Raw genomic sequence first — 24,450 nt, 5'->3', positions numbered from 1 at the left:
CATATAACGCATACCATTACAATGCATATAAAAAAGAATTACATATATATTTTTCTCTTTTGTGAAATAATTCCTGGCACGGGATGCAGGGAAAATAGGGGTTTTGGGTGGGGAAGTAACTTAAAATGTGGTAATAAACTGTACGTCAATATAAAATAAAACACGGCATTTTCCAAAATTAATACTCGAGTATTAAAAGTAATACTCGGGTAATAAAAAAATACTCACATTCAGAAAACATTTAGAAACATATCAAACTAATTCAAAAAATATTATTCAAGAACTATTATTATACGAAATAAAGAACATAACTTTAACAAATATAATCGAAATATGAAACACATAGCCGCCAATTTAGATAATAAGCACAACAAATAAGTCCTACAACTCTTTTCATGAAATAACACCTAGATACTGAAAACAAAATGGAGGAACAAACGCTATTTCAAACACAAAACACACACTTTTAAAACGATAATTTAAATTACATGTTTTCACAGCAAATTAAAGTTATAAAAAACACATTTAAACGCAGCGTTTCTTAAAATTTACAGGTAACCACACAAAAACCTATAAATACGAGTAAGACACCATTTTGAAATCAGTTGTTTTACAACTCCCAGAGAGAGCAGCCGCAAAAAACTGACCCTCTGACCTCTTGCCACATAGACGACCTGGACCGAAGCCAAAACTAATCCATACAGAAATACAAGTAAGTTTCCTTTTAAATAAAACTAAAATAAGCATTAATTTCAAAATAATAATTTCAAATACTAAACATAACACATTTTTGTTACAGATTTATGAAAAAATCCATTCATCAAATAACATCATTTCACGATAACAACTATTTACTCTACGATGTAAGTCCAATTATAATTATAAAATATCTTTACTTTTAATCTGCTTAACCAAAAAAAGTAACGTTTTCAAATGTCGTGACAAAGCAAATAATTGTCACATGCAGCAGTGTTCAAAAAAGCAATAGTATTATTGCATTTTTTTTAAAAGTTAATCACGTAGCACTGTCACAGTTTTAGTTCTGTGTTTAACATTTTAGAATTAAATGTTTTCTAGTAAAAAAAGTTACAAAAGAATTACTTATTCGAATTTACATATAATAAAACATAAACGAATCTCAAATGTTTTCTATCGTCAGAAAAAACAATAAATGTGAAGCACCCAACAACAACTCTGCAAGAGTGGTTTCTCCAATTAAGGAGCAAAGCATAATATATCCTGATTGAAAAAGGTACTTTATTTCAATTATTTATAATAAATGAATTTTTTAAAGGATGGAGTACCTTATCAACCTAAAGATGAAATACCATTTTTGTAAAGCAATTTAAAAATAGGAAAAAATGTAACACATCGAAATTCCGTTTTCGAAAGTATGACAAAATATTTCAAATAACATTGATTTCTTTTCCTATAAAATTGTAGTTTTATAAAACTTAAATGTAACATCTTCCTTTTTTTAATCCATATTTAGAGAAATCATCTTCTAAGAACTATAAACCTTCATTCAACTGAAATACCATTGAAAGAATTGAAAATGTAAATGTTAATATTTATATCCATTTTCACCAAAAAACATCGTAATAGAAAAACCTCTGTTTTCATGACAAAAAGGAAAAGTACAATATTTTAAAAATGTACAAGAAATATTCCTATTTCTCTATCTTTCAACCAGGTCAAAAATAAACTACTCTTTATTTTCAAACTCCAAGTCCAAGCCAAGAACGCAAAAGTAAACAACCAAAGGTAAAACAAGTTTAATAACATTTCAAATATGCAAACGTCATACATCCTTTAGAAAAGGCATTCTGTTAATTTTCTCAATGCAAACAAACAAGAAATGGCTGCAGAATCTAAAGGAATTTCTAATTCCTATTAATATAAGAAATGAGCCTATGTACCATGTGAAATACAGTATGTTTTGCTAACATGAACAATAAAGTTTTTTTTAAAATTTCTTTTCAGAGAAAGATGAAATATATTTTCATAAAAAGCAAATCTCAATTATACTTTATTTTTTCATTCAATACAGATAACCATCTAACAAGCATCGAACAACAGCCCAACGAATACACATCTTCAACCAAAACAGAAAAACTCCAATCTATAAAGGTAAATGTGTCAAAAGTGAACCAGTAAAAAAAGAAAAGAAAGTGTAGCAGAAAGAAAAATGTTGGAAAGTTTAGGGGTACCATTAACTATTGTAACTCCAGGAAAGTGCACCAGTAGGGAAAGTGTGGGGTAGTGTATGGGGTACCATTTACTATTCTAACTCCAGGAAGGTGCAGCAGTAAGGAAAGTGTGGTATAGTGTAAGGGTACCATTTACAATTCTTACTCCAGGAAGGTGCAGCAGTAGGGAAAGTGTGGGATAGTGTAGGGGTACCATTTACTATTCTAACTCCATGAAGGTGTAGCAGTAGGGAAAGTGTGGGATAGTGTAGGGGTAAAATTTACTATTCTAACTCCAGAAAGATGCAGCAGTAGGGAAAGTGAGGGATAGTGTAGGGGTACCATTTACTATTCTAACTCCAGGAAGGTGCAGCAGTAGGGAACGTGTGGGATAGTGTAGAGGTACCATTTACTATGATAACTCCAGGCAGGTGCAGCAGTAGGGAAAGTGTGGGATAGTGTAGGGGTACCATTAACTATTCTGACTCCTGGAAGGTGCAGCAGTAGGGAAAGTGTGGGATAGTGTAGGGATACCATTTACTATTCTAACTCCAGGAAGGTGCAGCAGTAGGGAAAGTGTGGGATAGTGAAGGGGTACCTTTTACTATTCTAACTCCTGGAAGGTGCAGCAGAAGGGAAAGTGTGGGATAGTGAAGGGGTACCATTTACTATTCTAACTCTAGGAAGGTACAGCAGTATGGAAAGTGTGGGAAAGTGTAGGGGTACCATTTACTATCCTTACTCCAGGAACGTGCAGCAGTAGGAAAAGTGTGGGATAGTGTTGAGGAACCATTTACTATTCTAATTCCAGTAAGGTGCATCAGTAGGGAAAGTGTGGGATAGTGTAGGGGTACCATTTACTATGCTAACTCCAGGAAGGTGCAGCAGTAGGGAAAGTGTGGGATAGTGTAGGGGTAACATTTACGATTCTAACTCCAAGAAGGTCCAGCAGTAAGGAAAGTGTGGGATAGTGTAGGGGTACCATTAACTATTCTAACTCGTGGAAGGTGCAGCAGTAGGGAAAGTGCGGGATAGTGTAGGGTTACCATTTACTATTCTAACTCCAGGAAGCTGCAGCAGTAGGGAAAGTGTGGGATAGGGAAGGGGTACCATTTACTATTCTAACTCCAGGAAGGTGCAGCAGTAGGGAAAGTGTGGGATAGTGTAGGGGTACCATTTACTATTCTAACTCCTGGAAGGTGCAGCAGTAGGGAAAGTGTGGGATAGTTTAGGGGTACCATTTACTATTCTAACTCCAGGAAGGTGCAACAGTACGGAAAGTGTGGGATAGTGTAGGGGTACCATTTACTATGCTAACTCCAGGAAGGTGCAGCAGTAGGGAAAGTGTGGGATAGTGTAGGGGTAACATTTACTATTCTAACTATAGGAAGGTACAGCAGAAGGGAAAGTGTGGGATAGTGTAGTGGTACCATTTACTATTCTTACTCCAGGAAGGTGCAGCAGTAGAGAAAGAGTGGGATAGTGTAGGGGTACCATTTACTATTCTAACTCCATGAAGGTGCAGCAGTAGGGAAAGAGTGGGATAGTGTAGGGGTACCATTTACTATTCTAACTCCATGAAGGTGAAGCAGTAGGGAAAGTGTGGGATAGTGTAGGGGTACCATTTACTATTCTAACTCCAGAAAGGTGCAGCAGTAGGAAACGTGTGGGATAGTGTAGGGGTACCATTTACTGTGCTAACTCCAGGAAGGTGCAGCAGTAGGGAAAGTATGGGATAGTGTAGGGGTAACATTTACTATTCTAACTCCAGGAAGGTGCAGCAGTAGGGAAAGTGTGGGACAGTGTAGGGGTACCATTACTATTCTAACTCCTGGAAGGTGCACTAGTAGGGAAAGTGTGGGATAGTGAAGGGGTACCATTTACTATTCTAACTCCTGGAAGATGCAGCAGAAGGGAAAGTGTGGGATAGTGAAGGGGTACCATTTACTATTCTAACTCCAGGAAGGTGCAGCAGTATGGAAAGTGTGGGAAAGTGTAGGGGTACCATTTACTATTCTTACTCCAGGAACGTGCAGCAGTAGGGAAAGTGTGGGATAGTGTTGAGGAACCATTTACTATTCTAATTTCAGTAAGGTGCATCAGTAGGTAAAGTGTGGGATAGTGTAGGGGTACCATTTACTATGCTAACTCCAGGAAGGTGCAGCAGTAGGGAAAGTGTGGGATAGTGTAGGGGTAACATTTACGATTCTAACTCCAGGAAGGTCCAGCAGTAAGGAAAGTGTGTGATAGTGTAGGGGTACCATTAACTATTCTAACTCGTGGAAGGTGCAGCAGTAGGGAAAGTGCGGGATAGTGTAGGGTTACCATATACTATTCTAACTCCAGGAAGCTGCAGCAGTAGGGGAAGTGTGGGATAGTGAAGGGGTACCATTTACTATTCTAACTCCAGGAAGGTGCAGCAGTAGGGAAAGTGTGGGATAGAGTAGGGGTACCATTTACTATTCTAACTCCTGGAAGGTGCAGCAGTAGGAAAAATGTGGGATAATGTAGGGGTACCATTTACTATTCTAACTCCAGAAAGGTACAGCAGTAGGGAAAGTGTGGGATAGTTTAGGGGTACCATTTACTATTCTAACTCCAGGAAGGTGCAACAGTAGGGAAAGTGTGGGATAGTGTAGGGGTACCATTTACTATGCTAACTCCAGGAAGGTGCAGCAGTAGGGAAAGTTTGGGATAGTGTAGGGGTAACATTTACTATTCGAACTCCAGGAAGGTACAGCAGAAGGGAAAGTGTGGGATAGTGTAGGGGTACCATTTACTATTCTTACTCCAGGAAGGTGCAGCAGTAGGGAAAGAGTGGGATAGTGTAGGGGTACCATTTACTATTCTAACTCCATGAAGGTGCAGCAGTAGGGAAAGTGTGGGATAGTGTAGGGGTACCATTTACTACTCTAACTCCAGAAATGTGCAGCAGTAGGAAAAGTGTAGGATAGTTTAGGGGTACCATTTACTATTCTAACTCCAGGAAGTTGCAGCAGTAGGGAAAGTGTGGGATAGTGTAGGGGTACCATTTACTGTGCTAACTCCAGGAAGGTGCAGCAGTAGGGAAAGTATGGGATAGTGTAGGGGTAACATTTACTATTCTAACTCCAGGAAGGTGCAGCAGTAGGAAAAGTGTGGGACAGTATAGGGGTACCATTGCTATTCTAACTCCTGGAAGGTGCAGCAGTAGGGAAAGTGTGGGATAGTGTAGGGGTACCATTTACTAGTCTAACTCCAGGAAGGTGCAGCAGTATGGAAAGTGTGGGATAGTGAAGGGGTACCATTTACTATTCTAACTCCAGGAAGTTGCAGCAGTAGGGAAAGTGTGGGATAGTGTAGGGGTACCATTTACTGTGCTAACTCCAGGAAGGTGCAGCAGTAGGGAAAGTATGGGATAGTGTAGGGGTAACATTTACTATTCTAACTCCAGGAAGGTGCAGCAGTAGGAAAAGTGTGGGACAGTGTAGGGGTACCATTGCTATTCTAACTCCTGGAAGGTGCAGCAGTAGGGAAAGTGTGGGATAGTGTAGGGGTACCATTTACTAGTCTAACTCCAGGAAGGTGCAGCAGTATGGAAAGTGTGGGATAGTGAAGGGGTACCATTTACTATTCTAACTCCAGGAAGGTGCAGCAGTAGGGAAAGTGTGGGATAGTTTAGGGGTACAATTTACTATTCTAACTCCTGGAAGGTGCAGCAGTAGGGAAAGTGCTGGATAGTGTAGGGGTACCATTTACTATTCTAACTCCTGGATGGTGCAGCAATAGGGAAAGTGTGGGATAGTGTAGGGGTACCATTTACTATTCTAACTCCAGGAAGGTGCAGCAGTAGGGAAAGTGCGAGATAACTACCCTAAATCCTTTTAAAAACTACAATAGGTAAAGTGAGAAATAGTCCTTCTCAATAAAAAACATAAATTAATTTCAATTTTTTTTATTTGTCTTTACAGAAAATGTCTTCTGAACAAACTGCCTCCTATGTAAAATCAAAGAAAGGAAACCGCTTACTAAAGCATGCAGGATATCTATATTGTAAAGAAAGGATAAGTGAACCACGAAGACATTGGATGTGTGTGCAATATTACTCAACCCATTGCAGTGGCAGAGCGGTTACTCATGGGGAAACTATTATTAAAACAACTGAACATAACCACTCTGCCTCTGCAATGGAGATTGAGGTTCGTGAAACCATTAATGAAATGAAAGCAATTGCATGCACCTCCAATGACTCAACAGGTTCCATATTAAGAGAGGTTGCACAGCAAGTCCCCAGTCATGTAGCTAGCAGTATGCCTATCATTCCCAATTTGCGAAGAATTATTCAAAGACAAAAGCAGGCAAGTAATACCCATACCACAACACCTCATACCTTTGCTGACATTCTAATTCCTGAAGAACTCACTATTTCTTGTTGTATTGAACCTTTCCTCCTGCATGACACCCAAAACCCTCTGAAATGAATTCTAATCTTTAGTACTCCCAGCAACCTTGTTATATTTGAGAACAGTGACATTTGGATGATGAATGGGACGTTTAAAAGTACACCCCATCCATTCTCTCAAATTTACACTATTCATGCCAAGATTAACCACAATGTAATTCCCTTAGTATATAGTTTGCTACCTGATAAACTAACTGAAACCTACACTGAACTTTTATCAGTGATTAAAAGTAAAATATCCAATAAAAGTCCTAGGAAAATAATCGTTGATTTTGAATTTGCAATGATTAATGTAATCCCCAAAACGTACACGGATACCCAAATTCAGGGATGTTTTTTTTTTCATTTTTCCCAGGCTTTTTGGCGTAAACTTCAAAAAAATCCCTGGTTGCAGATTATTCATCAGATAGCAAAACTAACTGCTCTTTGCTTTGTTCCTCCTGAAAGTGTAGACGAGTACTACACTGCTATTACAGAGTCTGAGTGTTTTTAATGAGAATGAGGATAAATTGGCACCCTTACTAAATTATTTTGAAGACACATGGATTGGGCATCTAAGCAGGTCGGGTCGCAGAATGAAGCCACGTTTCCATGTGGAGTGGTGGAACTGCTACACGAGCTGTTTAGAAGGAGAAGCAAAAACAAACAATGCCATAGAGGGATGGCATAACTCCTTCAACCATACAGTTGGTAAACCACACCCCAACTTCTATAATTTTTTGGAAACTTTGAAGAAGGAGCAAAGTTTCCAAGAAATGAGAATCTCTCAAACATTACCTGGTAGCCTAAACCCACGCACCTCCCAAAAATCCAAACAAATGTCCGAGAGACTATTGGCTATCTTACAACAGTTTTCGTTGTGTGTGGCTTTAGAATACCTAGAAAATGTTGCTAACATCCTACATTTTTAATTCTAATTTACACATTACTTTCCTGCTTTGCCCTAAATTACAATAACTTTTCAATTAAATTGGCATTTACTTTTCACTAAATTATTTTTACCAATAATCGTCGGGTCACCTTACCTTTAGTAGTCTTCTTTCTTTTTCTTCTTCTTTTTTTCCCCAAAAAAAAGGATGTTAAAAAAATGTCACTTCCGTCCTTTTCAAAAACTTCACGTTTTTTCATTTTCCATTTTCAAAAACCATTCTGATATTTTTGAAAATGCAGTGGTTTTCTGTTAAAAACTATCTTCTTTGATCGAACACTAAAAACGTCAAAGTCAAAATCATGAATTCCCAAACAATATCCATAATCCAGTTTCCCCGAAATCCAATTTCTTGACAATTCGATCTTCTTAAAAATCCATATTTCTCGAAATCCATGTTCTTCTCCAAAGGTTCACGACTGGAGTCCAAAATCCAAAGTGGTTTCCAATTCGATGCCCATAATAATCCTAAATTCCCGAAATCCAAAGTGTTTCTAATTCGAACACCCCAAAAATTCATAGTCCACAAAATCCTAAATGGTTTCCAATTCGAAACTCAAAAAAATCCAAAGTCCACGAAATCCAAAGAGGTTTCCAACTCAAACACCGGAAAAATTCTTATTCCCCGAAATCCAAACTGGTTTCCGAATCCATCACCAGAAAAATCCAAACTACATGTATTCGATCTTCAAACAGATATTTTTTAACATTGCATTTTTAAAACTTACATACTCTAAAATAATATTTTCATTACATTTCTCATTTCTCCTTAATTTTCAACCTTACAATAATAACACACATTAATATATTACTACAGGCGACCCGACAAAGGCATACTCTACTTACATGATCGGCAACATGCTGAAATTACTCAATAAACATTTTAATTTACATATGCAACCTCTCCTTATCCTTTCTTTACAATATAGATATACTGTTAAACATTCTAATGTAAATAAATAAAGTTTAAACTGTATCCTACCTGAGCGCAGTTCAGCTTCCAGCTGCTTCCTCCATCGACGCAGTTCAAAATGGGTGCTCGCATTCAACATCATCAGGAGCTACAAAGATAAAAAAGGACTATTTCTTTAAATGTATACTACAAAGTTCTTAAACATTTTTTATTAAATGTTACATGCATCTATTGTCATAATAAAAATATGTATAAATTTAAGAAAAATATTCTTTACCAAAATATATATTTTTTTAAATAAAAAATTCACTTTATAAATTTCCTTTGTAAGTATTATATTATTTATTTTATTTAAATTTACATTTTCTATAAATGTTATACTACCGATATATCCTTTAAATTGCACTTACCTCTAAACTTGTCTCTTTTCCTTCCTCTCAATCTGTCTTCTAGCTGTAATAATGCTTTCCAAAATGTTCCGCGGCATTCATAACATGAGCTATAGAAATAAACGAAGGATATTACTCTCCATTGAAATCAATACAAAAGCGTGGGAACATTTCTTTTCAAATTATTTTTAAATACTTCTGTATTTTATTTAATTTCTTTATATTTTCTAATACATATTAACTATTTTTTAATTATTTAAAAATAAATAACTACACTTTATTTATTTTTTAATTAATATTTTCTTCAATATTTTAAATAATCTTATTCTTTCTTCCTTTTTGTTTTTAAAAAAATCCTCTTTTCATTTTAATCCTTAGTTACTCTAGTATTATATTTACTTGAGTTTTTTTTAAATCTTTTTTTACTACTCTTTTTCATAAATTACTATTCTTCCTATATTTTAAAAATTAAATTATTCAACTTTCTTTCATTTTTATTCATTTGCTATTCTAGTATTACTTATTTCTTGAGTATTCATTTTTTTCTTATTTTTTTTTTACATTTTACTTACATTTCTATTATAACTACTCTTTTTTTCAATTACTGTTCTTACTATGTAACTGTTTTAAATAAATTACTATTATAATACACTTCTATTTTAATTAGTTCTCTAATATTTATTATGACTAATGTATCAATTTTTTATCATCTTAATAATTTATAATTTTTTTAATGTATTACTCTAGTATTAATTATTACTGTTCTATCCATTTTTTTATCTTAACATTTTATTTAAATATTTCTTTTATTTATTTCTCTAGTATTAATTATTACTATTCTATCAATTTTTTATCATCTTAATAAATTATTTAAATATGTCTTTTATTTATTACTCTAGTATTAATTATTACTTTAGTATTTTTGTTAAATATTTCAATAATCTGAATAATTTTTTTAATATTTCTTTTATTTGTTTCTCTAGTATTAATTATTAATTTAGTATTAATTTATCTCTTCCTTATTATTTAAATTACAATACCTTTTATTACTTACACTAGTATTAATGATTACTTAAGTATTAATTTTTAATAAACAAAATATATTTTTTTAAATTAGTTTCCTATTTATTTTGTATAATTCAAAAAGTATAATTTAAATTATATTTTTCATTTTTTTATTTATTAAAATATTTTTATTACAAACTTATAAATGAAAGAATTATTTAAAAAACAATTATACTATATACTTACGTTGTAAATACTTGCGTTGTAATGGCATCTGGATTGTAATAGCATGCGTTGTAAAAGCATTAGTTGTAAAAGAACTTGCGTTGAAAAAGATTCGCTGTAATGGCAGTGCGTCATAAAAGTTGCGTTGTAAAGGATGTTTCCCACAACAGAAAGCCCACCCCCAAACACATTTCTAAACTCAATCCAATGCCAACCATGCCCTAAATGATGTCTAAATTCAACAGACCACACAGAATTACTTGTTCAATGCTGCTGTGAGCCTACTGGATGAAAGCAGTCTGTTGGCAGACAAGGTCAGCAAGCTTGCAGGCCTAGGCTTCTTAATGGCCACCAGCCACATGGCCAGGCCCAACAACAGAAAGCCCACTCCAAAAAAACACATTTCCCAACTCAATCCAATGCCATCCATTCCCTAAATGATGCTTGAAAATGAAATACATTAAAAAAACACCCAAGGAACATTTGCTTCATCATGCACCCACCCATGAGACCCTGACTAGCTCTGGGCCTACTGACTACTACTACCCACAACATGGAATGATAGTTACCAAAATTAAATTGTAGTTGCAACAACTGCAATGCCCCCAATCAAACAGACAAAACAACCACTTACTTGTAAAATATCCAATTAAAAAATCCTCAAATCGAATGGCAATGATGCAGCAGACAAAAAGAGTGATCTTTCCAGCTCAAAATTTAAAGGCAGAATGAGCTGGACAAAGGACTGGGAGGAGCCTGCGGGACAGGAACAGAAAGTAGTAGATTCTGTGGCACTTCCTCCCTCTCCCCCATTTTAAAAAAGGACTCCTCGCCCCAAAAATGGTCAGCCAACTGTCAATCTGAGGAGTTTTTTCATCCAAATCATCATTTGCAGAAGGTTTTATGCTGCTAGAGCTGACATTCTTCTCCAAATTGAAAATTGTACATGTTCGAGTTCTCGAGCTTCACATTACTTCCGCCGGATGTCGATGGCGCGTCCAAAATGACGTGTTTGCATTCTCTCGCTCCCTGTCGCATTAGATATGACGTGTTTGGGTTCTCTTGCTCCTTGCCGTGTTTGACATGATGTGTTCGCGTCCTCACGCTCGCGGTGGAGAATGACGTGTTTGAGTTCTCCCGCTCCTTGTCACGTTCGATATGACGTGTTAGCGTCCTCACGCTCTCGCTCGCGGTGGAGAATGACGTGTTTGAGATCTCATACTCTCACAGTGCATTATCGCGAGACGAATGACGTAATCACTGGTGCGAACTCTCGTGAGATAGCGCAAAATGGCTACCAAATGTAAATGTAAATGTATTGCGACTTATATAGCGCACGTATTACCCGAAGGCATCAAGGCGCTTGCCTTGGGAACCCGTCCTGGCATTTCCCTATGAGATAACCCCTACTGGGCATCCCCAAGGTGAAAGCCAGCCATCCCACAGCGGGTGGGCCGCTGTAGTGGAGATTAAGCAAGCTATTGCCCAGAGTTGCAGCGTGGGACCCCATGATTAGAGTAGGCACCGAGGCGAGAATTATCGAGTCCGTGGACATTTTTGGGCTCAGGACCCTGCCGCGTCGGAAATTGAACCCTGGTCCCGGGCCAGACCTCTGCATCAGGGTCTGCTGCTCCAATCAGTGAGCCACACTCCTCCAATTCCAACAATCCAACATCTCATGGAGCACGCGACCGTTTCGGGAAAACTTGTCGGCGAACGCGGGAATCCAGGTAAGGCGATCACGCACGCGTGAACGTATTTTTACAGTGCGAGCATGAAAAAATGTTCCGGTAGCATTTTCGCGCTCACCGCAGAATGCGAAAATGACAAATTATAGTAATTTTCACGAGCGGTACGAAATTTAACGCCCAGGCCTAATGGAAAAGCTGAAGACTAAACCTGAGATTACCACTCCACAACACAGACTACCATTCCACATAATTACTCACAAGAACACATAATCCCTCTCTACATAATTCCTATACATTAAATACCACAAACATTCTATCCAAATAATTTCACTGCACAACATACCACATAATTCCATTACACACAACGTACATCCTCCCCACTCCAAAAACATCAGTAAAAAACTTTTACATTTACAACGCCAATAGCTAAAACTCTCGCAAATGCGAAACCTATTACATTGAAAAATCTTCTTTAACTAGTAGTCTTGTTTGCAGAGTGTTGGAAAAAGGGTGCTGGGCATCCGACCAGTGCTCAGGAATTCCGCTGTGTAGGATTTACAGGAGATACCAGAAGGGCTTCTTAGCCCCCAAAGTCCCTCAGGAGTAAAATGGACTTCATCGCTCATCACATAGTCTGCCAGGAGGCACGTTTGCAGAGTGGTGGAGAATGGGGGCATGGCCTCCGAAGACGTCTTAGCAATCCTACTGTGTGGGACTTACTGGAGGTAACAATCCTTGGGGGCAAACTACCCCTCCTATTACCTCTAGTAAGTACCACACAGCAGGATTGCTAAGTTCTCATAACAGGCCACTACCCCTGGGCCCACCACTCTGAAAACGGGCTCCATGGCGCGTTCGTGCATGGGGATTGAAGTCCCCTTTGCTGTTGGGGGTCCTTTAGGGCCAACTAGCTTACCTCTTACCTCCAGTAAGCCCTACACAATGGGATTGCTGAGAGGTGCACATAGGCCACATCCCCTTTCGCCACCACTCTGAAAATGCGCCCCTGGCACGTTCTAAGTTGGGGATTAAGTTCCCTTGAATACTGGGGCCAACTAGCCAACCAGGTACCTCCAGGAATTGCCACACAGCTGGATTGCATAGAGCTGGTCCGAGGCCACTCCATCTTTTTAAACCACTCTGCAAATTCCCCAATGGTCCCCGCCTTCTGCAGTAGCCGCCATTGCTTTTGCACAAGGGGAGCTGCTGTGCAAAAGCAATCTGCTTTGGTTTTTGGAAGCGAGAGCAGGTTCTCCCTCACATCATTTGTAAAGCCCTGGGAGGTGCTAGTCCCCAGGGCCAGGGGTCCGTAATGGACCCCGCATTTGAATATTTAGTTTCCTGAGGAGGTGGTGGTCCCTGGGGCTAGGGGGGCCCACAAGGCCCCCTCCCAATTTTAACATAGCCCTAGGGAGGTGGTGGTCCCCGGGACTTTGGGGGGACTGCGTGCCCCTCACACATACATTATGAAACCCCAGGGAGTTGGTGTGTTCCCGGGGCTGTGGGGGCCCCCATGAGCCCCCACACCTTAATTTAGAATTGCTCCCGGGACCTTGCCCAGGAGCTTTTTAACAAACAATGCTCGGGAGACTTTTATAATTTCAGCTGGATTTGCGCACCCTGCGGGAATCCGGACAATTTTGTTTTTGTTAATAATGCTTTTTTTGGGCCTGGGGGTACTTTTGGGATCCCCTGTGCACTTTTACTTGTGACTCGGTTACGGACTCACAAGATGCCTGCCAACACTTCCTGATTTGGAGTGTTGGCAGCCAATCAGAAGTCAGTTTGTGCTCGGGAGGAGCTGTATATTTTTTGGGGGGGGAATTTGTCAGGAACTGCTGAACGGATTTACATCATTTAAAAAAAGGTTGCTTTTTGTACTAAGAGCTACCTTTTTGCCAAATTTGGTGTAATTCCGTTCAGCAGTTTGGGCTGTAGCCATTTCTAAATTTCCTCAGGAAATTAACATGGGGAAAACGTGTTTTTGGCCCCCCTTTTTTCTTGGCCCCCGCTTGACGAATCACCCACAAACTTTCAAGACAGGAGCTGACCGGAGTGCCTCATTAGTTTGGGGTTATATTCATCTGATTTTGATTGAGTTTTTTGACAAAATGAAGGACTTGATCTTTCCCACCCTTCCATATGACAAAAATGTTGTCTATGTAGCGTAGCCACAAAATAAGCCTTTCAAAATTATTTTCAAAGTTGCTACACTTTCTGATGTCATACTCCCAGGCCCCATGAACAAATTTGGGAAACTTGGTGCAAAAGATGTCCCCATTGCAGAACCATGGGCTTGTACAAAGATCTCATTATAAAATAAAAAGAAAATATTTTCCAAACAATGCATGATCATGTTCAGGATCATAGTAGCATGTCCCAGAAATTCCCATATTTCTCCTTTTAAGAAATCTGGCACATGCTTCAAGTCCTTGTTTATGTTCTATCACTGTGTACAGGGAGTGTTTTTATGGATGCCAACTTTGAAAATGATTTTGAAAGGGTTATTTTGTGGCTACTCTACATAGATGACATTTTTGTTGTATGGAAGGGTAGGAAAGATCAAGACCTTGATTTTGTCAACAGACTCAATTAAAATCAGATGAATATAACCTTGACATGCAATATAAGTAAAGAAGAAGTTGAGTATCTGGATACCAAGGTACAGATACTGCATGACAAACCAAACCATTCTCTATCGTAAAAGTACGGCTGGCAACTCCTTACTCCAGGCTCTGAGAAGCCATCCAGAAAATCTCAAATGGAGTATTTCATATGGAGAGCTGCTCAGAGCGAAAAGGAATTGCAGCACTGGATCTGATTTCTCCAATGAACAGTTAATCATGACACAAAGATTTCTGGCAAGAGGCTATCCACAGTGGGTAGTGAATAAGGCCATCAACAAAGTTAAATTGGTGAAACGTGAGGATTTACTTAAGGAAGGTTCATCCAGACAAGAAGTAGATTCAGATAGCAACACAACTTGTGTTATTTTGCATTACAATGGAAATTCCAACCATGTCAGAAAATGCATAGCCAAAAACTGGAATATCCTTAAAATAGATACCATCATAGGGGATACTTTACCTGATAGACCCAGTATAACATACAGATGAGGCCGTAACTTGAGGGATATTCTAGTACATAACGATATCCGCAAAAGCAACATCCACAGGGGAGTAGACCTACAGGGTTTTTATCCCTGTGGTCACTGCAAGGCCTGTGTTAACAGCAAGATGGTGAAAGAATACTGGGATTCCAGCATTAACAGCATCAGAAAGATAAATCAATTTCTTACATGTACCAGTATGTTTGTTGTGTATGTGTTAGTCTGCCCATGTGATCTCAAATACGTGGGCAGTACTACACACATGGCGAAAAAACGTATTCTTGAACACACAAGAGCGATTAAGAAAAACGACAAGCAACACCCTATAGCTTGCCATTTTGAGGCCTTCCATTTCTCAGATCCCACCAAATTGTCCTTTTTCATTGTAGAACAGGTCAAGCCAACCAAAGAGGTGGGAATCGGACCTTGAGACTTAGGCAAAAACAATATCATAAGTATGTGCACACGTTACCCGAAAGGGCATAATATTGATGAAGAACTGAGTGAACATCTATATGAAGAATAATGTCTGTTTAGTAAAGTATACTTTTCTGTTTAGCACGGATGTAGTATATATTGTACAATATGTAACTGATATAGAACCATTTACTCTTCTAATCTACTTGTTATTTTCTTCTTTGTTTTTCTCTTTTCTCACAGGAAGAAAGGGAGGGACACTGTCTCGGGCTTGTGGCACCTGTACCCTAATCCTTTCTCCATGGTCCATCTTCTATTTCTCTCCGATTATGTAATGTAATTTGCAGTTTGCACCCACTATGCACATATGTGCACATAATCACATTTTGCACTTTAAGAGACTGAGGCCAGACTCCCCTTAACCAACCCAGAACATCTCATGTTTGTATACATCTAAGTCAGTACCACCCTTTGTGGGTGTCCTTCTTGTTACAGTTATCCCACTAACCAGGGTATACGCACTTGAATTGGACTATATGTCAGCTTTTTCGAGAGAACGCACAGGCCTCCATGCTACCTCTTTTTATTGCACTTATACTTTGCGATTTATTTGACCCCCCACTATTGCACTAACCAGCAATAAATGTAATCTTCATTGATTAGTTGTGGGGACTTGATCATTACGTTCTACAGTATGATCGGGTTGCGGATAATAATTCAGTCTTATATCATCTCATTCAACGCAGCTGCACTGGGCTATTATTACCGCTATTATCCTTTGTTAACATCACATGTTAGCGGCTTAGTGGGTGTAAGATGTTTCTGATTACCTACATCTCCCATGATACATCACGCTGTTGCGCTATGGTACGATACGGGACAGTACATTATGTACAGCTATCAGTTCCTTAGATTTGCAAGCAATACCTGTTATGTGCTAAGGTCATGAACGATTAATCTTAATCTACATATTTCACATACGTACCAGCACGCTGCACATTTGCGCATACAAGATTATCATGTGCAGTTTCACCGCAACAACATAAAGGAAATTAATGTGTGTGGGGGTGCAAATGTTATCCAACGTTCACATTTATCATGTATGTTTACATTTATGTTTAATATATTGGATGATTTTTGTGACTCGTTAGACTACGCCAACATGGCACTGCAACATTGCTGACGTTGTCCTCTTTCCATTACCATGAGATACGAAAAAACGAACTTTAAATAGACAATCTTTAATGAATTCCGTTGTGTGATCAAGCACTTTTTGGAGCACAAAACGCGCCACCGAAAGGTTTATGGAGTGAATAAACCTCTACAACTTGGGTACTTTGCGGATGCTGTGTCATTATTTGCAACCTGAGTGCTCGTTTGGAACACCGTTTTCGTGGTGATATATATATATATATATATTACCTACTGGCGGTCGCCAGTAGGTATATATAGTTAGGATTTTTTCCCTATGGGATTTCTGAAAATTCTATGTCTAATAACTTTGGCGTTTGTGGACGGAATCGGCTGAAATTGTTTCTGAGCAGCCCCTGAAAATTTGGGGGGGTTTCGTCAAGGGGGGGCTGAGAAAAAAGGGGGGTCCCAAAACGCGTTTTTCCCATGTTAATTTCCATAGGGCGGTTGGCCTCACTTTTAGCTCGAACGGCTGAATGGATTTGCACGAAACTTGGCAAAATTGTAGGGACTGTTAGCCCGATGTGCCTTTGCTAGGTCTCAATATATGTGCTTCAGTGGATTTTGAGAAATTAACGTTTAAATCAAGATATATATCTGTAACAGCGCTCCGGGCAGCGATCCGGTTCGCGTACTTTTCGCTTATCGGAACTTTGCGATGCGAAGCTGATTGGCTCTCCGGTGTCTGTCAACATTCTAAACAGTCCGGTGCGGCCGCCATCTTGTCTCTCGGTAGGATCGAGAGATAAGAGGAGGCCAAAACAAAGGGGGAAATTTCGATAAGGGGGCCTAGTAGATCCTCCCTGACCCCCTAGGTTTTATGTGGAGGTTGTAAAAGGTTTCTGCAGGGGGAAAAAAAAAAAAAAAAATTATTTATGCGTGGTGAGCTCCTAGTACGCGAACCGGGTAGCGCTCTGGGCAGCGTACTATAAGGATAAAAGAATGATAGATTTTTTTAATACTGTATGTTAAATATTTGTTGTTTTTGTTGTTTTTGTTGGTTTTTTTTTGTTTTCTTTATTTATTTTTTTTTTTTATTATGATTGTGTTTCATACTTTATTAAATTTTCTAACATTTCATTGTCAGAAATGTCATAATTTATTATAGGGTGTAATTGTTTTTCATTTTGAAGCAGGTTGTCTACTGCTTCAACACATTGTAGAAGTTCGTGGTCTCTACTGTCATCCATAAAGTCATCAAGTTTGTCTTGGCTGCTCTCCTTCAGTTCAATCGAAAATGAAACTTGTTGTTCGCCTTCCATTTTGCCTGAAATTTTGAATAAAAAAATATATATTAGTAGAGATTGGGCACTGTTGGGATTAATTTTAGATAGGTAGTTTTTATCAGTGAATTTTTCTTTTGGCAGTGTATAGTATCAGAGTGGAAATAGGACTATAAAAAAGTGTATGTAATTTAACGAAGAGAAGCCTAACTCCATTCCTAACTATAACAGAGAAGTCTATCTAAATCCATAACTACTACAGAGGGATAGTGTATATGTATCAGAAAAAGTCTACCATATCAAGTTATAGTGTTCAATATACTTCATTTTTAAAAATAACAACTTACCTTCAGAAACAAGTTGAAGTCTTAGGTAAGTATTGAAATGTGATGTACAACAAGAAGTAGCAGTCAAAATGGCTGTGTTTTCTTCTCTTCCTTTATATATATTCAGGTATATAACCAATCAAATATCAGGTAATAAAAGTAGAAAATGAAAGTAAGATTTTTATTGGTTGTCAATTCCAACACTTCAGATGTGTTTTGTGAAGTAATTTACCTCAAGGTATTTAGAGAGGTCTACAGGCTTAATGGCTAAATGGAATTTCAATCAAATTTGTGAAAATGAAAGGGATTGTTATGTAGTATGAGTTAATCTATATTTGGTGAGAGTGTCTCCAGTCCTTTTTCTTTGAATTACTTTCCCACCTTTTCTTTGGGCCGCTTCCCGGGAAGCAGTTTAGTCCGCGAACTAGAAGCGTAACGGGAGTCCACCATTTTGTGTTTCGGTCGAATTAACATATAAAATGGAGGTTAAATAATGTTCAGAAAGGGTAGAAGGGGACACGGTACAAGTATTTTGACCCCCCAGGTTTTCTGAGGGTGGCTGAGGAGGACCATATGTGCGGAGAAAAAACATTTTTAAAATAATTTTGGGTGGTTAGCTTCCAGTTCGCGTACCGGGTAGCGCTCTTTGAGCGTAGTTTGTTGAAAATTACAGAAATAAGTTAGAGAAAAGTATTAATTGTGAGTGATCAGATGAAGGGTAGCTCTGAGAAGAGCTTTTGGGTTTATGTTCCATTTAGGTACTTATAAGTAGGTACCAATGCACAGTCTTAAATTCAGAATGAAAATTCTGTTGCCCTCATCTGAGAAGTGAACTCCATCTCCTCTGTAGATATCTTGCATGTAGTAACGCAAGTTATTATTGTACAGGGAGCCCATTCCATGGTCTCTCATGAAAGCTGAAACAGATTTGTTTACATGCTTCCTCGCTTTCTCAATTTGTGGACCAAATTGGTTGGACCACCTCCATTTCTGTCTTTGGCATATATTGGAATATACCAAGGCAGTTTGAGGAAAAAGTGCCATTAATTGCTCAAAGGTGTCCTTTAAAAGCATTTCCAGACCAACCCCAGTCATAGTGCCTAAATCATTTCCTCCACAGTGCACTATTAAGAGGTCAGGTTTTGGCAAATGCATAAAGGTTTTCACCAATGGTATCAATTGGTGACATTTTAATCCTCTTTGGCCCAACCATTTAATTTCCACATCCTGTAAATTGAGGTTGTGTAAATTTCTGTTGTCAGCATACCTTTGAGCCCAGTGGATGTAACTATGTCCAACAATCCAGACGTTAAACATGGTGGGAGAAGGTTGTGCTGCAGTCAGATGAAGTGTGGTAATGAAAGGGCAGTTGAAACAGTAGGAGTTTGTAAAGAAAAAAAACTGTGGATTTCCAATGCTAATTATTCATTAGCAGTGATTGGCGCATTTCCATTTCTGAAAACAGAAAGTTAGGGTGCATGGATGTGTTCTTGAAACATGTAATTTCAATGGTCAAGGAAGAAACTTTTAATGAAAGATTGCACTGGATACGCAGGTGCACTGAGAGTTCAGAGTTCAATTGAAACATTGTTGTGTGAACTTGCAAACATGAGAGGTCTTTCAGGAGGTCGTTGCTAAGCAAAAAAAAGGCAGAGAGGGCAGAGGGGGGGAAGGGTTTTGATTTGAAAAAAGTGAGGGAAGAGTTATGATTGGCTAATATGAGAGATATGTGAAATGAATATCTGTATTTCTGTGCTTTCAATAGCTGCAGCCTCTGGAGTGCATCCTTTTTCTTCTGCTGAAGACAATTTGGTGTATTTCTGAGACTGTTTTCAAAACTCAAAAAGTATTTGCTAAGGTGAGAAAAGATTTATTTATTTTAGATATAGAATAGAATGATTTAAGGAGAAAATGATGAAGAAAGCTGTGTTTTTAAAACTGTGGCTTTGTCTATAGTGATATAGAAATAGATTTTGTTACTTTGAGAAATTGTATTTGCATATTCGGTGTAGGATTCTGGCATGTAGTAACTCAAGGTATTATTGTATATGAAGCGCATTCCATGGTCTTTTATGTAAGCTGAAACAGATATGTTGTTTTTAAAAACCATTTTTAAAACAATTAAATTTTGGATATGTACTGTTAGAGTTTCATAGGTTGTTTTGGGTCATATTTATAAGGCATTTGAGTGTCTTTGATGTTATTTTTTCATTTTTAAATGGAAAGCATTCCTCATGGGGCAAGTGTCTTGTAAATACGTTCTCACCTGCGCTTGGCAAATTTAGATTTTGATTATGGGAGTTACATAGCCATGTTAATAATGTCGGAAAAATGGTGCTAGGGTATTCCAGAAAACGCTTTCGTGTGTCTCAAGGACATTTTCAGTCATTTCCTCTTGAATGCAGGTATACAATTGATTTATATGCTGTGTTTAAAAACGATTCTTTTCTAATACATTTTACAGATAGAAATATTAGCTTTCAAAAAACCATTGAAATTCAATGAAAAAACCATAGGTTATACTCCATATATAGTTAGGAATTAGCATTTACAAAACCTTATTTTACTCGCATAAAACCATTGAAATTCCATATATAGTTAGATGCGCTAACTATATATCGCGCACCCGCAATCCACTGCTGATGATGTCACATATTACATCATTCATGACATGGTCAGTGACATCACTGATGATATCACTGATTACAACATCCAGTGACTGTATGTTTCTGTAAAGTTAAAATATGTCTTACATATTGAAGAATGAGTGGATGTATAAGTGTCTGGATGAAGGATTTAGTAGGTGCATGACTGACTGTATGATTGAGTGATTAAATGTGTCTCACTGAGTGCATGGGTTAGTGACTTAACTGTCTTAATTTGTGCATCATTATGTCTGTTGTTCTGTAAACTGTTGCATGTGTTGATAAGTAGCTATATGAGTAACTATATGGGTTATTGATTGGTTGCCCAAGTATTTGTATGGGAGACTGAGTGTGTGTGTGGGTGGCTGGGAGGTGTATGACTCTGTGCATAGATGTGTGAGCAGTTGATTCACTAGATGTATGGCTTCAAAAGTGCATGTGGAAACAGCTGTATGGCCGGTTGACTGTGTGCATGAGTGTATTGGTGAGTGAATGGATATCTCAGTGCTACATGTCAAAGTAAGTACATATGTAAAACACAGTACATGTGAGAGTTGACATATATAAATAACTGTGCATAAGAGCCAGTGAATGTGTGAGTGGCTGTATGGATCATTGTGAGCTTGTATCAGGGATTGTATAAGAGAGTAAATATGTGTTAGTATATGTTTGAATAAGTAAAGTTTGTATAACTGTATAGTTGAGGAAATGGAGGTGTGATTGATTTTTTGCATGACTGACTAGGTGTTTGAGTAACTCCATGGATGAGTGGCAGTCTCTGAGTGTCTGTTTACACTGATTGTATCTAAGGTTATATTAGAGTCTGAAGAGGTTCATCGTATTATCACATGAATGATATCATCAGTGATGTGATCAGTCATGTCAAATGAGATGTCATCAGTGATGTCATCAGTGATGTCATTTGAGATGTCATCAGTGATGTCATTTGAGATGTCATTTGAGATGTCATCAGTGATGTCATCAGTGATGTCACTGACCATGTCATGAATGATGTAATATGTGACATCATCAGCAGTGGATTGCGGGTGCGCGATATATAGTTAGCGCATCTAACTATATATGGAATTTCAATGGTTTTATGCGAGTAAAATAAGGTTTTGTAAATGCTAATTCCTAACTATATATGGAGTATAACCTATGGTTTTTACATTGAATATATATATATATATATATATATATATATATATATATATATATATATATATATATATATATATATATATTCACTGAAAAAACCATAGGTTATAGACCATATATAGTTAGGGATTAGCATTTACAAAACATTATTATTTTACTCGCACAAAACCATTGAAATTTGTATATATAGTTAGTTGCACTAACTATATATCGCGCACCCGCAATCCACTGCTGATGATGTCACATATTACATCATTCATGACATGGTCAGTGACATCACTGATGACATCACTGATGACATCTCAAATGACATCACTGATGACATCACTGATGACATCTCAAATGACATCACTGATGACATCTCAAATGACATCACTGATGACATCACTGATGACATCTCATTTGACATTACTGATCACATCACTGATGACATCATTCATGTGATAATACGATGAACCTCTTCAGACTCTAATATAACCTTAGATACACTCAGTGTAAACACAGACTGTCACTCATCCATGGAGTTACTCACACACCTAGTCAATAATGCAAAGAATCAATCACACCTCCATTTCCTCAACTATACAGTTATACACACCTTACATATTCAAACATATACTAACACATATTTACTCTCTTATACAATCCCTGATACAAGCTCACAATGATCCATACAGCCACTCACACATTCACTGGCTCTTATGCACAGTTATTTATATATGTCAACTCTCACATGTACTGTGTTTTACATATGTACTTACTTTGACATGTAGCACTGAGATATCCATTCACTCACCAATACACTCATGCACACAGTCAACCGCCCATACAGCTGTTTCCACATGCACTTTTGAACCCATACATCTAGTGAATCAACTGCTCACACATCTATGCACAGAGTCATACACCTCCCAGCCACCCACACACACACTCAGTCTCCCATACAAATACTTGGGCAACCAATCAATAACCCATATAGTTACTCATATAGCTACTGATCAACACATGCAGCAGTTTACAGAACAACAGACATAATGATGCACAAATTAAGACAGTTTAGTCACTAACTCATGCACTCAGTGAGACACATTTAATCACTCACTCATACAGTCAGTCATGCACCTACTAAATCCTTCATCCAGACACTTATACATCCACTCATTCTTCAATATGTAAGACATATTTTAACTTTACAGAAACATACAGTCACTGGATGTTGTCATCAGTGATGTCATCAGTGATGTCATTTGAGATGTCATCAGTGATGTCACTGACCATGTCATGAATGATGTAATATGTGACATCATCAGCAGTAGATTGCGGGTGCGCGATATATAGTTAGTGCAACTAACTATATATACGAATTTCAATGGTTTTGTGCAAGTAAAATAATGTTTTGTAAATGCTAATCCCTAACTATATATGGTCTATAACCTATGGTTTTTTCAGTGAATTTTTATGGTTTTGTGAGTGCTAATTCCTAACTATATATGGTCTATAACCTATGGTTTTTTCAGTGAATTTCAATGGTTTTTTAATAGTAAATATTATTGGGTTACAACATTCAAGACATCTACAGAAGAGATGGTGGGCACTTCCCCGATGAAGGGAATAGAATATTCGTCCTTTATTTAAAAGTGTGCATTGGAACATACTTGTAGGTACCTAAATTAGCGGCAGAACCCAATAGCTCTTTTCAGAGCTACCCTACCTCTGATTATTCAAAACGTTTATCTTTTTCTTACTTTTTTTTTTTTCACCAAAGTACGCTCCCCGGTTCGCTTACCGGTGCGCGTACCGGGCGCTCCCCCGCGAAATTTTTAAATTTTTATTTTTTTATTTTTGCATGTATCAGCATCCTAATACCCTCTCCGAAAACCTAGAGGGTCACAAAGTGTCTACCGTGCCTCCTTCTACCCATTCCGAACATTGTTTGTCCTCCATCTTGTGTCTCAATTCTACCGATACACAAAATGAAGGACTCCCGTAACGCTGCCGGTTCGCATACCGGGGAGCGCACCGGTAAGCGCTCGATAAAAAAAGGTGGGAAAGTAATTTACAGAAAAACCACTACAGACACTTTCATCAAATATAGAATAGGCCCTACTACATAGCAGTCCCTACCATTTACCCAAATTTGATGGAATTCCATTGAGAAAATTATGCTGTAAGCCTGACTAAATATCCTGAGGTAAATTACCTAACAAAAACACTTATAAAGTGTTAGAATTGACAACCAATCAAAATACTACTTTCAATATCTTCTATTATTTCATGACATTTGATTGGTTATGTACCTGAATATATATAAAGAAAGAGAGAGAAACACAGCCATTTTGACTACTACTTCCTGAAGTACATATCAAGTGCACTTCAACTGAGAACTTAAACTTCCTTTTGAAAGGTAAGATGTTATTTTAAAAACTGAAGTATGTTCTGTTCTTTAAGTTAATTAGGAAAACATTTTCTGATAGTTATATACTATCCCTCTGTAATACTTATAGAATAAGATAGACTTCTCTGTTTTAGTTATGGATGGAGTTAGGCTTGTCTTGTATAATTAATAATTGACTTAGACTTTATCACATACATTTTTTGAT

This window comes from Lissotriton vulgaris, chromosome 1_1, assembly GCF_964263255.1.
Source record: "Lissotriton vulgaris chromosome 1_1, aLisVul1.2, whole genome shotgun sequence".
NCBI classification, from domain to species: domain Eukaryota; kingdom Metazoa; phylum Chordata; class Amphibia; order Caudata; family Salamandridae; genus Lissotriton; species Lissotriton vulgaris.
The sequence above is the reverse complement of the archived record's forward strand: the minus strand, read 5'-3'. Positions refer to the sequence as shown.